This window comes from Rattus norvegicus, chromosome 5, assembly GCF_021556685.1.
Source record: "Rattus norvegicus strain SHRSP/BbbUtx chromosome 5, alternate assembly SHRSP_T2T, whole genome shotgun sequence".
Classification (NCBI taxonomy): domain Eukaryota; kingdom Metazoa; phylum Chordata; class Mammalia; order Rodentia; family Muridae; genus Rattus; species Rattus norvegicus.
The window spans coordinates 43,874,778-43,892,343 of NC_141538.1; the positions used below are offsets into that span (position 1 = coordinate 43,874,778).

At 41.5% G+C, this 17,566-nt stretch overlaps 1 protein-coding gene across 4 annotated transcripts in view; it reads left to right on the top strand.

Annotated features, from left to right (window-relative positions):
• Positions 1-17,566, top strand: part of Gpr63 (G protein-coupled receptor 63) — a 48,225-nt gene that overhangs the window by 13,931 nt on the left and 16,728 nt on the right. The window contains exon 1 of one of the 4 annotated variants that reach the window (XM_087547888.1): positions 13,856-13,920. The gene's annotated coding sequence lies outside the window, so the exon portion shown is untranslated. 4 annotated transcript variants of the gene reach the window in all.

Below are 17,566 nucleotides of genomic sequence, written 5' to 3' on the forward strand. Positions count from 1 at the left end.
TTGGCCCTGAGCAGGATCATGGAATATGGAATAATTTGGAAGGCATATGGAATACTTTGAGTTTACAGAGACCCTGTAAGCCATGGTGGCCCTTTTTGTTGGGTCAGTCCTACTGGGTTACTTTAGGCACAGTAATCCCAATTACATGGCAAAATTTATAAATAGTAGAATTATGTTCTTAGAGGAGATAATTTTATAAATGAATTTGACCTTGTGACAGAAATTAGTGTAGAGAATCTTTCAGCCAGCGAAATTCTAAGAAACACTAAATGTTTTTAGGTTTAAAATTATTTGTAACAATTCAGTTTTGGAAAACATATATGGAGGGGCTGGAGAGATGGCTCAGTGGTTAAGAGGAGGTCAGTTTCCAGCAACCACATGGTGACTTACAACCATCGATAGTGGGCTCTGGTGCCCTCTTCTGGCTCACAAGTGTCCATGCAGATAGAATCCCCATATACATTAAAAAAGAAAGAAAGAAAGAAATAAGAAGGAAAGGAAAGGAAAGGAAAGGAAAGGAAAGGAAAGGAAGGAAGGAAGGAAGGAAGGAAGGAAGGAAGGAAGGAAGGAAAAGAAAACATAAAAAAGAAATTTTGGTCAGGACCCATATTCCTTTTTAAAAATTATATGTAAGTGTAGTGTGGTTTTTATTTTTTTCTCTTATTATTTGTAACCTCCTCTTTTTCTGTTCCTTCCCTTCCAAAAATAATATATAATCTATACCTTTGAAACAAAATATACTCGTGATCAGTATGTGACTCTTTCCTGGAAGTGTAAGAGCTAGCGATTGTCACGATAGAGTAAATGATGAATTATGTTTCCTTACAACATAGTAACTATGTGAAGCATGGAGGAGTCCAGAGACGACTGGGTGTTTCTTACGAGATTTCTCTCTAGACGTTCAAGTTCCATGAGCTCAGGAGATTCCTGTTTGGTTCCTTCTCAAACTCGGAGCAGACACTGCACACACGTTGGATGTCACAGTCTGAAACTCTCAAGTCCCAAATGCTACAAAATCCTCATATTTTCAAGCTCTCTCATGCTGAAAAGTCTTAGATCGCAGAACATTTCTAACTTCAAATTTCAAAATAGGCCACATTCTAAAGTGTTGCTGAATGTGGAACTCTTTGATCCTAAGCATTTTTGATAGCTGATAATCTATACTTTTGGTGTAGAGAGAGGGAAGAAAGAAAGGGAGCGAGCAAGGAGGAAGGGGTCTTAATGAAATAAGTAAATTGAAAAGTGGGTATTAAAGGACTATGTCATATTCAAAAGGTTGGGTATTGGGGCACAGTAAATGAGTAAAGGTAATTTTAATTGGTATATAGTAACATTGGGGACATGTGTATTTTTGTCTCATAACTACTTTGAATACTAAAGCCAAAGTCATCTTTTGTAAATTTTGAGCTTTGAGTATACTTTATATATGACCTTAGACCGTTCGAATCTTCCTGAGCTTGCTAGAGTTATTTTGAGAGATGGCGGTGACCGGAGGTCAGAACAGACCTGCCCTGTTTTCTGGTGAGTCCCTGCTAGTCTCCCTGTGCTGCTGTGACACATAGAGAGCCCTGTGATCTTTAGTTCTGTGCTTCTCTTATTGTGTGACTTTTCTAGCTTCCTGCTCAGGAAAAAAAAGACTGCTAATTCCCTATTTCCCTCTGTGCTCGTCATTGAAATTGCCATGATACTGAGTTATATTTGCACAGTGTAGGATCAGTAAGCCAAAGGCCTATCCTTTTTTTCTTTTATGTATGATCTTCATATATTTAATTGAATTACCTTTGCCTTCCATAGTTTTTCATTATTCACTTTACATCCCTATTAAAGCCCCCCCTTCTCCTTTGAGTCCCACCCTTACAAATTTCTCCTCTCATTACCCACTTCCCTTCATTTTAGAGAGGAAGGGGAAAACTCCCTCCTCCCCATTCCCACCTGGCCCTGGGACATTAAGTCGAAGCATCATCTTCCACGGAGGCCCAACCAGGTAGTTCAGCAAGGGGAAGAGGATCCTTCCAATTGTCACATATAAGATTTGAGGTCATCTGAGGTCTCCGGCGATGTGAAGGTCTTCTGGGTACCTGCCATGAAGTTCCTATTATACCATGTGAGAAGATGAGCCTGAGTGACTGGGGCGAGGTGGGATGGTGAGGCTGTGCATGTAGGGTTCTACCAAACTATGTACATTCTGAAGAGGCTGTGCTTGATCTCAGAGGTATTGTCTGGGTTTGAAGTAGGAAAGAGATACCGTGGTGTGTATGATATTTCCCTATCTTTTTTGCTTTACCTTTCTCTGTGTGTATATGTTCGTGTAGGTATGTGTGCAGGTGGAGGTGTGTGTTTGTGACTGAGCCACAAACTCCAGCAGTGTGCTTGTCCTTGTCTCACACCTCCAGGAGCAGGGTTACAGAATGTCCCTCCTTTATTGGCTTTCTCTGTGGGTGCTGCAGCTATGAATTCAGGTCCTAATTCTGTGCAGCAAGTACTTTACAAATTGCACCACCTCCCCAGCCTTATTTGACTTTAGAGTATAGCATGCAGATACTGGTGTCAGTTGTCCATCTCCTGGTACAGCGCCTAAACCCAACTGATGTCTGAGACATATTTGTTGGCTTGATTTGAGCTCTCAGGAAGAGTCTGTCAGAAACAGAACGTGATGTTATGAAAAACAAGTCAGTTATTTCGTAGTCTCATGTGGGGATCTAGGATAAAAACTAGGTACCTTGGTGGTAGAATGTTTCTAGGAAATCTAGTAGGGAGCATAGAGGCTTTTTTTGAAGCAATTAAAAGACAAAGAAAGAGCTACCTGTAGTTTGGTGAAGTGAAGATCATTGGAGTCCGTGTTGCACAGTTTCTAGGACGCACATTTCAATGGTGGTGAGGCGGGATGAAGGGATAGGGAGTCTACCTGACTTTTTATTTGGAAAGGAATTGCTGAGAGGTTAGGGAATGAAAAACAAGGATGTGCTGTTGCAATCACAGTGCAGCATGGAAGCCCGTGTGTGCATTCAGATAAACAGAACTGTGTAGTGTGGTATCGTGTGGTTGTTTCTGCGCTTATAGCATGTTCGAGTATATTAGAGCTTTGTGTCTAGCACAACGCGGGTGCACTGTATTTCTTTCTGTTGCTAACAGCTTCCCATTGTAGAGTTGTATCTGCAATGCCTTCTGTTTATTCAGTCATCAGTTGATGAACCATAAGAGCTGGCTGTAAGGTACTTTCTTAATCTGTGATTGATGGGAGATGGCCCAGCCTATTGCGGGTGGTGCCATCCCTGGGCTGGTGGTCCTGGGTTCTTATAAGGAAGCAGACTGGGCAGACCATATAGAACAAGCCAGTAAGCAGCACCCCTCCATGGCCTCGGCATTAGCTCCTTCCTCCAGGTTCCTGCCCTGTCTGAGTTCCTGTTCTGGCTTCCTTCAGTGATGAGATGTGATATGGAGGTGTAAACCAAATAATCTTTTCTTCCCAACTTGCTTTTGGCCACGGTGTTTTGCCACGGTGTTTTGTCATGGCAATAGAGAACTTAACTAAAGTAAGTTGGTCCCTAGATTGCTAGTTATTGCTGCAACAGACCTGACCATGTTGTTTTGGGCAAGGATTGTAGAAGGACTTTGGAACTTTGTGCAATTGAGTGTTCAGTACTTGGTGAGCTGCTCTATAGGAGCCTGTAAGATGAGAATGCTGAGGGCCATGCCGAAGATGGAGGCTTGATTTTCAAAGTTTCAGAGGGTTTAAGATTCTATCGGGACCATTTGTTATTCTGAATTAAGATTCTGCGGTTCTGCTTAGCTGGAAAAAGTGGTTCTAAGCTGAAGAATCGGATATGATGTATAAGATACTAAAACTACTAAATCGAAACCTTTGCCTTACTGGTACTCATTGCTGGTTGGCTAGAGCTGAGAAATGACTGGTGATTAAGAAGAGACCAGTATCACTGAGGTGAAATCTTCTGGGAAGTGTTTTCCTGAGAGCAAGCACACCGAAAATCCAGAGGTAGTTAAGGTTGTACCTCGCACTGGCAGCTGAACTTGGTAGTGTAAGAGTCACTGGTTTCGAAGGTATGAAGAGGTCATGGAAAGCAATGATTCTTGGCACTGGGAGAGGCCATTGGTGAAGGTGCAGCCTCAGTGACAGATGAAGGTCCAGGATTGCAGGGGTCATGCAGAGAAGTTGGAGCTTGGCATCATGAAGAGAGCCTATGAGAGGCTATTGATGAAGGGACAGCCCATTTATAGCAAGGGACTCTAGCAGTTTTGGTGATGTCTGTGCTGTGGGATGACCACCAAGAACATCAGCAGCAGTTGAGTGGAGCCAACTGGGGCCTAGAAGATAATCCATCCATATGTGCTGCGGAGGGTGGAGCTTGAAAAGTGACCCAAGCCCCTTGGAGGAGCCCAGAAGATTGTGAGTGAATTCAAGACATTGGACATTGAGTTATTTAACACTCTGAGGTTTGGTTTTCCTTTGTTCAAATTTGTAACTGTGCCAGGGTTCTTCCCTCTTAAAGTAAGAAAGTACCTAACTTATTTTTGATTTTTATAGGAGCCCACAGTTGAGAGACTTTGAATTTGGGGATTTGATTTGGAGGTTTACAGAAATTGTGGATTTTAAGAAACTGGATATTTTAAAAGAGACAACTTTTAAAAAGCATTTAAATTTATAAGGCTGTGGACTTTTTAAGTGTGTAAAATGTTTTGTATTGTGATGTCTATTAATGTGGAATCTCAGGGCTGAGCAAAAGAGATTACGGCTTAACAGTGATATGTTTGTGTGTCAAGGTGACCAGGGCTCAAGTGTGCTGACTATGCCAACTTGACATAAGCTAGAGCTTCTGAAAGTCAAGAATCTCTGGAAATTGCCAGTGTAGGATCTGTTTGTAAGACAACTTCTTAATTAGTGACTGGTGGAGGAGGGCTCAGCCCACTGTGGGTGGTCCTGGGTTGTTTAAGAAAACAGACTGAGCAAGCCATGAGGAGCAAGCCATGGGGAACAAGAGAGTAAGCACATTCCTCGGAGATCTCTGCATCAGCTCCTGCCTCCAGGTTCCTGCCTTGTTTGAGTTCCTGTTCTGGCTTCCTTCAGTGATGAGCTACTTTGTGGAAATGTAAGCCAGATAGATCCTTTCTCCTCAACTCTTAGGTCATGGTATTTTGTTGCAACAGTAGAAACCTTAAGTAAGACACAAGTGTTCTTTGTGAGATTTGAGCACAAGTCTGTTAGATATGTGATTTGAAAATATGGTCACTCTGTTGTTTGAATTTTCCTTAGCTTAATGTCTTCTAAAATGCAAAAATTTAGAATATTGATGAGGTCAATTTTTTATCCATTTTTTTCTTTAACAACAGTTGTTTTGGTGTCAGATATGAATTCTTTGACCCAAGGCCTCAAACTTTTCTACAGATATTTTAATTATATTAACTTTCAAGGTTACTTCTGAGAAGTTAAATATCTGAACTTAATATATTCATTTCTTTTCATTGCTGAGACTGGAACCTGGGCCCTTGCATGTTTAAGGCAAACACTTTACCACTGAGCTGCATGTCCAAGCCCTGGTGTTTTGTAACAGTTTCATTATGTAGCTCAGATTGACCTCAAGCTCGCCATGCTGCCTCTGCTTCCTGAACACTTAGGTTACTGTATACCCTAACACTCCAATGCTTTAATTAAAAAAATTTTTTTTGGTTGAAGTATCATAAATAGGTAGAAAGATAGAAAAAGATAGTAAAAGCTGAAAAAGGAGTTCATATGTACAACTATCAGAGAGATTAAGGAAATGTTATATCATCTCAGGAGTTCCAATATCCCAACAGTCCCTTCCTTGTCCTTGATTTCACCCCTCTCCTAGAGGAACCATTCAACAACTACCAGCATCGTGTTAACCCTGCCTTTGCTATGCAGTATAATATGTTTCTGTGTCTGTGCCTTATCCTCGGTCTTATTTTTGTTAGGTTCATCGAGGTATTGTTCTGCGTGGTTTGCTCATTTTTGTGGTGGTATAGTACTTTGTTATGAGATTTATTATTATTATTATTAATTTGCTGCTTATGAATACTTGCTATTCCGATATTTGGTTATCTCAAATGGTGATGCTAGTACTTGTGCCACTTAATAGAAGGATGAGAGCATTTCCATTCAGTCATTACTTGGTGAGGTTGCTGCGTGGCAGAGATGACAAGATGGCATGCTTTAATAGATGGCAAAACACAGCACTTTCTACTCCTAACAGCAATGTGTGGAAGTCCCATTTCCGTATTTTCTTTTGCTGTTCCTTTTTAAACTTTAACCACTTTGGGTTTGTGCTATTTGTATTTATATTTCACTGCTGATTGGTGAGAGACAACACCCTTATATATGTAATGGATTTTTATTTTCCCCTATTTGGATGTTTTAGTGTTCATTCTTTTGCTCATCTTTTAACTTGGTTGCTTGTGTTTTTCTTGTAAATTATCTCACACACACATATTTTGAATTACAAGTCATATGTTAGCTTTTTGTCACTATGACAAAAGATGAGAGCTAGTTAGCCTACATGGTAGGAACATTTTATTTTGGTCCACGATTTAGGCTCTGTTGTTTTGGAGGCTGTGATATGACACGTAGGGTGACAGCGTGTTGTAGAGCAACATTGTTCACTTCACAGAAAATGAGACAAAGGAAAGGAAAGTGCTGGGACCCTAGTAGCCTCTTCAAGGGCACATGCAGTACCCTACCTTCTGCTCACTAGGCCCTGCCTCCTAACAGTTCTGCTGCTTTCCAACTGAGCCACAGGCTGTGGAGATGCAGCCTTCAAAACTTGGGCTTTTAGGAGTCAATCAAGATCCAGATCCTAGCAAATCAGTAGTAGGCTGGCCATTTCAAGAGCCTCAACCTTCTGTTGCCTTTTCATGTGCTGTGCCTTCGGACTACTGGTTAACCTCTTCATGGTATACTGAGTGTTTGACTTTTGGCTAGGGTCTAATAACATAATTTTGATTAGGAAATGTAATTAAGGGAAAGAACTTGACCTAGACTAGTGGGTGGCCATTCTTTGGGCCCTTTGTTTTCTCTGTGCTCCTAGAAAAGCACTGTTTTCCCCAGGTCCTCTCCTACACACTCTCAGAAGCCTGAACTCTTCCAGCCAGGGCTACACACTGGTTCCCAGCCACCCATCTGCCTCTTTTACTTACCTTCACAGTTTCATAGCCACTTGTGAGCCTTTCAGCTGCCACTTCTCAACCTTTCAGCTGAGAAATCCGTCAGAGCTGGCATTTTGGAATTGGCTTATGCATAGTGAAGAAGTGTGATTGACTACAGAGTTGCCACCTCACCGTGGTCTCCTATATTTTAATCTCTGAAATCTGAGTTCCACAGGTTCCCTTGCTCTGGTAGCTCTTAGATATCTTGAAGGAGGTTTTCAGTGGTTTTCCATTGTCCAAGACCCTGTTATTGTTGGAGTGTTGGTTTGCCATAGCTTGTTTTTGTCAGAAGAGGAAGTCCTAGAGAATGTTTGTAAGGCAGTTGATGCAGCTTTCTGAATTACTGTTAAACTGAAATTCCATTGGTGGACTATATATTTTAATCTTTGCTATCTTCATTTAAAGCAAAAAAAAAAAAAAAAAAAAAAAAAAACAAAAACTTTGAAGATTTGCTGAACAGAAATTCACATTCACTTTCATTAAAAGTTTTATTCTAGTGGGGTTGAATGCTGTTTGAAATTATTATTTTTTTCATTTTCTGTTCATGATTTTCTTATAACATTATTTTTCAAGAATTTTAAGGAACTTTAAATGTGAAACTTTGTCTTTTAATTATTAAGAGTGACAAGTTACTACAGTAATAACCTCAAAGTAGCCAGGCTTGTTGGCACATGCTTTTAATCTCAGCATTCCAGAGGCAGAGTCAGGGTGATTCAAAGTCAGTCTGGTCTACAAAGTGAGTTCCAGGGCAAGACTACACAGAGAAACCCTGTCTCTAAAAAAATAGCAAACAAACAAATGAACAAACTTCAAAATAATTGGTTTTCCCAGTCACCTTTATACAATTTTAAGAATGGGTGGCAAGGGTTGTGGATATTTTAACTTGCACATCAAACTTTATATCCATAGAGAAATGATTACCAATTTTCACAGCCTCACTCAACCTCTGGAAGAATATTCTAGTCTCTTTCTACAAGTGCAACTATTTTAGGTACTTCTATGATTGGAACAGAGGCCTCCTGTTTTCAGTCATACCTTACTTCACACACCTACAGAAGTTACTAATTTAAAGTCATGTTCTTCTTTGTCATATATCACATTCACTGAAGATGAGTACCTTCTTTGCAATATGAAAAGCGAATTATTATGCCTTACTTCCTTATATGAAGTGAAGTTCGTCCTATTACCAGATGCATCGCATTAACACTGAGTAGCAACCTTACCAGTTGAAGCTTCAAGGTGGTTATGACTAAGACAGTTTGAGACTGAGTTCAGAATTCTAAAGGGTATATAGAAAATGTTGAGGAGCTGAAAACATTCTTCATTCACAAAGTTTTTCTAACTCTAACCTTGTGTTTGGATTTCGAGAACTCATTTAGACATTTCAATTTTAGTTAACTTTATGAAAATACTGTATTTGATGAAGTAGAACATAATATTTTCCTTAGGTTAGGCATATTTTGATTTACTTTTTAAAATATAATATTTCATTAACTTCTTGATTTTCATATATCCATGTTTTGATTATATTCATTCCCTACTCCCCCCCGCCAAAAAAACCCCCCAGATCCATCCCACAACCCCACCCTACCTTGCTTCAACTTCACTTCCTTTTTCTTTTAAAAATGACCAACAAGTCCAGTTTGTGCTTCCAGTGTAATCATGGGTCTGGAGCCACATGTGGAGCATGATCAACATACCAGAGCCACTCTCATAAGAGAGACTTACTCCTTCTCCCAGAAGTCATCGATGGTCAATAACTTCTCAGCTATGGGTCAGGCCTCCTTAGTCCCTCCATTGGCCTAGCTGGAACGTGGCTGGATTGATCTCTGTAATAGGTCTTGCATAGGCAGCCACTGCTTCTATGAGTTTACTAGTCCTGTCATATCCAGAAGACACTGTTTCTCTCTGGAGGTTCCTAACTTCTAGCTCTTATTGTCTTCCCATAGCTTCTTATGAGAGATGACGCTTGAGCGTTGGCAGGAGTGGATGATATAGATGTTCCTCTTGTAACTGAGTTCTTTACTGATGTTCTCAGCTGTGGGTCTCTATGCTAACCACCTTCCACTGCACAAAGAAACTTCTCTGAGGAGCTCTGAGAGCTGCCTTCATCTGTGGTAGAGAGGTATGAATTTGGCGGGTAGCTTGATACCATGTCCATTTCACAAAAGACTAATAGTTAAGTTCACGCCTGGGGCCTGGGAACTTTCTGGCCATGGGTTCTTTCTGGTTGGGTTTATATCACCCAGCCATGTATTTCCTTTGCTGGAGCAGGCCTTAAATTCAATCAGAAAGAGAAAGGGTAGGGTGGGGGAAGAGTTGGAGAAGGGATAATTAATATTAAAGACATTAGTACTTAAAGGAAAAGCCATATGGAAACCCATTTAAAAATAATCCTTATATATGTGATTATTTTGTCTGGATGTATGTTTGTGTAACAAACATCTGATATCTGTGGTGGTTAGAAGAGGGTGTCAGATACCCTGGGACTAGAATTACAGATGTTTGTAAGCTGCCATGTGGGTGTTGGGACTGAACCTGGGTCGTGTGGAAGATCAGCCTGCGCTCAACTGCTCACCCATATTTCCAGCTCCCCATACCTGTTATTTTATAGCCTAGTTTCTTTACGAAGCCATGCAGACACACACACACACACACACACACACACACACACACACACACACAGTTTAATTGGAGTTAATCTATATACAGGGCTTAGTGTTTCTCTCAGAAGCCACAGGTTACCAAATAAAAAGCCAAAATGTCAGGTGTAACATACCTGCTCTTGAGTTGTTGATCAGGTGTTGTTTCAACAGCACCAAACACAGGTTCTTGCTACTGTTCTTAGGTGCTTGTCATAACTTGATGGTATGACCCTATTACTGAAGACTCTACACAGTAGTTTTAGGACATGGAGGAATCAAGCTAACCAGGAAGCTGGCTACCTATTGGATAGCTTTCATAGTTGGAAGGTGCTATGCAGGCTTCTGGAGGAAAGAAATTTATCAACAGTTTTACCTAGCAATGAACTCTTGTGAGCTAAAAAAGACATGCCTGGCAAGGTATTTCCATGGGTGCAGTATTGGCATCAGTATAATGGAGCTATTTTAAATTTGAAGTGTATCCTTATTCTCAGAGATGACCTTGCTTAGTTATTGTCCTACTTTTTGTCTTTCTGGTCATTTCATTAACTCTGTGCAGAACACTGTCTGCTCTCATGCTGCCCTAAGCCCTCAGAGGATAATGTTCTGAAGAGAAGTGAAGTCTCCAGGGAAGTCTAAAAATAAAACCTCAAGGTGTTGGGCCAGGGATGTAGGGCAGATAGAGGGACAGCATTTTCTGACATTGCAGATTGCTACAATGATGACATAGAAGTCACTTGCTCCTTAGTTGCTGAGAGAAGCAGCAAGGGGTTTTGAAAGGGGATGGGGTGTAGAGCCAGGCAACCCTGGGCTCTTCTCCAACTCTCCCACCAGTACCGTGGTTACGGGCATGCCTCTTGCTGAGTCTCTGCCTATTTATCTTCAAAATGGGAAAGTAGCTGCTACCTTTGGAACTCTTTGCCTAGATTAGATAATGTCTTATTTACATATGTACTGTGCCACATTGACCTAACCAAGGTAACATAGAAAAAGGGTTTATTGGGGATTGAGGGTAGGAACATCCAGGATAGGTGAAGGTCACTGGATGAGGTCTTAGGGTACTGAGATACCTTATTAGCATGGGAAAACTGTTGTGGAAATATTTCATCTCAGTCAGGGGCTTTTACTCTGCCTTTGATCATTCAGTTCCCAGATTAGAAGATATACAACTTTTATGTTTATAATAAGCCTTAATCAGCACTGGAGCTGGGCAGGTATACTCTCTATGCTATTAGAATCTATTTCCTCATTGATAACTATATTTTATAGTTTGCCATATTCCATTTGGGTAGTTCTTAACTTTAATTGGCTTGCCCTCCTGGCCATATTTTTATGACTCACCTATTTATGGTGACTTCCTCTTCTCTCTACCTTCTTTCTTCATGGTTCTTCTCCAACCCCAAGCCTGGTTGGAACCCTAAGCGCCACCTATCTTAGTTCTGCCTAGCTATGGGCTGTAGGCGTCTTTATTTAATCAGTAGTTTTAAATTAAGGGGCAAGGTCACATTGTCCATGCAGACTCTCTCCTTCTTGGGAATAAACAGACCTTGGGAGCCAGCATTTAGTATTATAACTAGCAAAAGACCAAACCTCAATAGAAACATTTCAGGAATCTCAGGTACTGGCTGAACAGGTTCTTATTAGGAGAGAGGACGTTGATCCTGTAATCTAATTGAGGCTACATGACATTCCTCAAGTAGAGGATTATGTGAAGGCGTAGAATTTCCCAGACAAAGTCAGAGAAGAAATTCTGTTTATGCAGTCTTTCATATTATACGGAGCCCAAGGTCTTTCTGATTAGTCATGGTGGACTTTGACCTTAATTAGCAGAGTTTTTCCACAACCATCATGGCAGGAGAAGTGGATGGCAGGAGAAGTGGATGGCGTGCAGATGTGGCACTAGAGCAGTAGCTGAGAACTCATATCTTTATTTTCAAGTAAAGACAGTGAAACCTCAAATCCTACCCACAGTGACATACCTCTTCCTATAAGGCCAGACCTCCTTATCCTTCCCAAACAGTTTCACTAACTGGAGACCAAGCATCCAAATATATAAGACGATGGGAATCTATTCTCATTGAAACTACTGCATTCTACTCCCTGACCACCATAGGGTTGTGGCCATGTTATAGTCCAAAATTGACTCAGTCCAACTTCAGAAGTTTCCAAAGTCATTCACAGTCTCAAGTTGTTTAAAAATTTCCAAATCTCTTCTGAGACTCAAGGCAAGCTCATCTAAAGGCAAAACTCTAACTGCACACTTCTAACACACAATGACAGAATATGTTTCCATTCTAGAGGGGAGAAAATATTGGAACAAAGCAAGACCAAAACCCAGCAAGGCAAACTCTAAATTTTGTAGTTCTATATTTTGTGTCAAAGAGCTTAGATAGCTCCATCTTTTCAGCTTTGCTGACTGAAAACACTTCTCTCTTTTGGGCTGGTCCCACTTTCTGTGAACAACTCTCCTTGGCAAACACCTAACAATTCTGACATCTCAGAATTGTACTGGGTCTCCAGTACAGTCTAGGCTTCACTTAGCAAGTTTGTGTCTCTCTCTCTCTCTCTCTCTCTCTCTCTCTCTCTCTCTCTCTCTCTCTCTCTCTCTCTGTGTGTGTGTGTGTGTGTGTGTGTGTGTGTATGGGGTGCTTAGAGGCTGAAGTCAAGCTAGCCCAATAATGGCTATCTACCAACAGTAGTTGTTCAGTACATGAAGCTGAATGTCTTAGTTGGTCTTCAGTATGTGACAAAATTCCAAAGATATTCTAATGCCAGTGAGAGAGAGAGAGAGAGAGAGAGAGAGAGAGAGAGAGAGAGAGAGAGAGAGAGAGAGAGGAAGGAGGAGAAGGAGGAGGAAGAGGAGGAGGAGGAGGAGGAGGAGGAGGAGGAGGAGGAGGAGGAGGAGGAGGAGGAGGGAGCAAGCAAAGAGAAGTGTTAGCCCCATGTACTTTATTCAGACTGCCAACAGAAGATGTGGTCCAGATAAAAGTGTCTCTCCCACTTTAGAAGATCCAGATTAAAAGTGGGTCTTCTCACTTCAAATGATTTAATTAAGAAAAAAAAATCCCTCCCAGGTGTACCCAGCTGCTTGGGTTTTAGTTAATTCCAGATGAAGTCAGACAGACAACCAAGACTAGCTATCACACAGTTTCGGAGGGTGAGTCCATACTACTGTGATGGGGAGCATGGCTGCAGGCTGGCAGGCATGGTACTGTACTGGTAATTCCAACCTCAAAACCTCATCTGCAAGTAGGAGGAAGAGAGAATGAGCTAACTGGAAATGTTGTGTGCTTTTGAAACCTCCATCCCCACACCCTAGTGATACACCTTCTGCAAGGCCATATCTCCCATTTTTTCCTAAACAATGTATCAGCTGGGTACCAAGAATTCTAATGTATGAGCCAAGGGGGGCGGTTCTCATTCAAATCACCACTGATTATATATGTGCTATATATATAGCACCACTGATATATAGTGCTTATTTTAGAAATGGTGGGCATATTTTCATTTCTTACATTTTTAAATGTATTTTGTAATAAGTTTTGGGTTTTATTCAGCTTCATATAGTAATATGAGAAGAGCTGAGTTCTTAAGTTCTCATCGTAGAGCTGCTTCTTACTAGGTTTGAGGCATTTGGCATGGTCCCTACTTTGTTTGAACCTCAGCTCCTCCTCTCTAAATGAGGATAGTGATGTAAGGCCCAAAGCGAGTCTTATCTACCAGGAGACCCCCCCAAATGAAGCACGAGAACAGAGTTTGATGCAAACACAAAATGTTATTTTTTCTGGTGCATTGTGGTTGACCCTCAATTAGCCCTTCATGGCGAGTGACTAGAAGGTGACCGTGAATGGCTATAACAAGCAGTTTTTATACTTTTTAGGGGTCCAAGTTACATCAGAAAGGTTACAGTTTAAACTTATTGGTTAAGCATATTGACCTTTGAATCTATTGGCCAGCAAGCATATGACATGCATTCGAACTCTGTCTGGGACTGGACGGTCAGGGACTATCAGTCAGTACATTCTGTGGTTTTTCAGGAATGTCCCTGCTCTTCCCGAGAACTGTGGTTGGAGAATGGAACTTGGCCTAGCCTTGACCCGAGGTAGGTAGCTGGTACTTGGCCTAATCTTGACATGAGGGGGTGGGTATAAGACTGGCTAAAGCCCCTAGGGTCCTTCACAGGAACCCCATAACCTACTTACTGTCTACCAGGCCAAGCCTCTTAATAGCTCTTACACTTCAGTAAGAACTAGGGTCCTTCAGTGAGTGATGCCCATCCTCTAGAGTTGTATTTATAATAAATCCAGCTTAGCATCTGGCTAATATGAAAGCACTGAGCAGTTACTCGATAAAGAATACTAAGCAATGAAATCCAGCACAAAGTAGTTATGGGAGAAGACATGGTCTGCGAGACGATGTTACTGAATGTGACTGAGAGAGAAGCAGAGGGTGAGCGAGAGTTCCCTGCGGGGACAGCCTTCCGTCCAATGACTGCTGTTCAGAGAAGGCCGACTAGAATAATGAGGATTTTTACTTTAGCTTACTGCTAGGGAAAGTTGTGGACAAATAGTTTTAGGAAATGGGTTCTGTTGAATACTTTGTCAGGCAAGTGAACAAAAAGAAAATTCTCAGGTAGAAAATACTTTGATCTCAAATCCACCCATTGTGTGAAAAGTCACTGAAATGTGTGTGCATAAGTAGATAATGTGTTTACATATGAAATTGGAGGTAAACAGGTCTACTATGACTCATTTCTTAGTACCATTCAATTGTGCATAAATACCAGCCTTTTGTTTTTGTTGTTTTGTTTTGAATTAGTGTGAAGAATACTAGAGCTATTCTCTTTTGGTTGATTTTTAAAAGTAATCTTGGGGCTGGAGAGATGGCTCTGAGGGTAAGACCGATCACTGCTCTTTCAAAGGACCCAGATTTAATTCTCAGCACTCTTCTTGGCAGCTTACAACTGTCTGTCATCCAGCTCCAAGGGACACAGACATGCATGCAGGTCAATCACCAAAGCACATAAAATACAAATAAATATATCATTTAAAAATAATTTCTCTTATACTCTACATTCCAGGTAGTGCCAGTGTTCAGGTGAGACCTTGTTTCTCCTTTAATGTACTCCTTCATAGATGGAGCAAAGGTCATATGCCATCCTTAAGGCCCACTTTTCAGTTAAAACAGAGCCATTGCTCTTCCCTTTCTCTCAAGGGTACAACAAGCTCACAGGACAGACTCCAGATTGTGTTTATCTATAAGATGAGAAGTGAAAAGACTTCTCGTGGCAACGCATTTTCTATCCACCTCAGACAGACTGTGTTTCTATAGTATGTCAGTATCTGTGTATTGTGCATGCCTGTGTGTGCTGGTGTGTTTTCACATGTGTGTGCATGAAGAGGCTAGAAGAGGAGGACTTCTAGTGTCTTGTAGTGTCTTACGTTATTGCTTTCCACATTTTTTTTTTAAGTTTGACACAATTTTGCACTGAAACCGGAGCTTCTCATTTGGGCAAAGCTAGCTGGCCAACAAGCTCCTGGGATCTCTTGTCTCCGTCCTTCAACATCGAAGTTATATGCACACGTTCTGCCTGGCTTTTATGTTTTACATTGGCTCTAGGGACTTGAACTCCAAGTCCTCTTGCTTGTACAGCAACTGATCTTATCCACTGAGCCAGTTCCCACTCCTCTACACAAGATTTTTTTTTCCTGAGACAAGATCTCATTCTGTAGTGCTGAGTGCCCTGGAATTTTGTCTAAATCATAGACCAGGCTGAGTTGGCCTTGAACTCACATAGATCCTCCTGCCTCTGACTACCAAGTTGGGGTGTAAAGACATATACTACCCTAGCTGGTAAGGAGAGGCTTTTTGGAGATTTTTTTTTTTAATGGAGAAAGAAGAGAAGCAGATGGGTTCCATGGTGATTTTTGTTGTGTTTTATGTGGGAGGGAGCATCTCAGTGGGGTCACATTGTTCCCTATTCACCACCATGAGATGGGCCTAATAGAAAAGGAAGTTTTTTAGGGGACGGGAAAGGGACCTGGAAAAGGGGTAGAGGCAGAGAAAGGGGGACAGGGAAGGACAGAAAGAAAGAGGAGAAAAGAAGAAAGGAAGAGGCTTGTCAGGAACATGTGGGGAAGAGAGAGAGAGAATAGGAGATGGAGAGGGAGAGAGGTGGGAGAAAGAGGGTAGCCAAGCAGTCCTTCCAGGCCAGGTTGACTGGCACCTGGCAGGTGGTTATGCAAGCTGTTACTAGGTAGCTGTTGGGCGGAGCCTAGCAGAATTGTCAACAATTTCTTAGCATGAATTTTGAGAATATTTCTAAAACTGATAATCTTTTAAAGAATGTTTACCCCCACCCCCAAACTTCTAGAGGGTCTAGTAAGTATTTTAAGTTTGGAGGAAGATTAGTAAGTGCAGTAGTGGACCTGCCGGATGAATAGCTGAGCTGCATGCCCCATAAGTGCTGTGCTCCTTCTGCCTGTGATGTTATGCATAGAATTGAGAAGCCCAGCATGTTATTCCCAAGTTAAAAATTTAAGGCTCTCCTTTTCCAAGAAAATACAAAAAAAATGTGTGGGGAGAATTAGGTGCCTTCATAGGTGTACATGTGTTCCCCAATAGTTTCTGCTCACCCCAAAGTGAAGCCTGTCTTCTGGCAGTTGCAGTGTCTCTCCACACACACTGTCCCTGCCAGCTGTTCACTAGAAAACAACAGAAAGCCACAGCTGTGTATCAGTTGGCAGAGGAAAAGCCACAGCCTTCGAGGAAAGAAAACAAAATCTATGTTTACTGTTCAGAAATAGGCACAAGCTATAATAGGGGGGGAAAGAGGGAGGGTATCATGGAAGAGTAGGAAAAATAAGCAAAATTAATATCCCCTGGAAGAAAAGAAATTGTCTACGTCTGTACCACCATGAACAGGTTTAATCATGTCTGACTTTCAGAAGCTTAGTAGCTTCAATCTGGTTCGTGCTTGGAGGGGAAGAGAGACTAGCCAAGGACAGGAAGACTATAAATGGAATCTTCTGGGGAGTTTCAATACGGTAGCATATGAAGGATGAGACAGTCATAAAGTGGGAGCAAAAAAGACACCCCATGAAAGCAAAACAGCTTCTCCAGGAACCAGAAAGAAGACTTGCTTAGTTCTGTTTCTGTCATATTCTGATAAAAGTAGTTCAAAGGATAAAGGGCTTCTATATACAGTTTCAGGAGGGACGCATCCATCAGAGCAATGAAGATGTGGGAGCAGGAGACTGATCTTTTACACTGCGTCAGCAGTCTGAGAGAAGGAACAGGAAGTGAAGCTCGTCTACAAAAAAAAAAATGTCGGCATGTCCCTAGTGACCCAGACTTGCAAGGGTTCACCCCTTAAAGGTTCCTTAATCTTCCTAAACAGTACCACTGGGGACCAAGTGTTCACACACAGGAGGCTGTGAGGGTTATTTTACATTCAAGTCACAATGACTGTAGAAATGTTCAATTCCTATCCGTCTCTGAGCAGCAGTCATCGGTGGTCAACAGAAACAAGCACTTCAGAAAAAGTGGCAAGAAGGTTACTACCAGGAGGAAAGTCGTCGATCCATTTTCTAAGGAAGATTGCTACAGTATGGAAGCGAAAGCTATGTTTAACATTAGGTCCCTCACAGACTCACCATCGCTCTTTCTTTCCCTGCATGTAGTTCAAATATAAACTCTGACCTGTGGCTTCAACACCGTGCCTGCTTGCCTGCTATTATGCGCTAGCT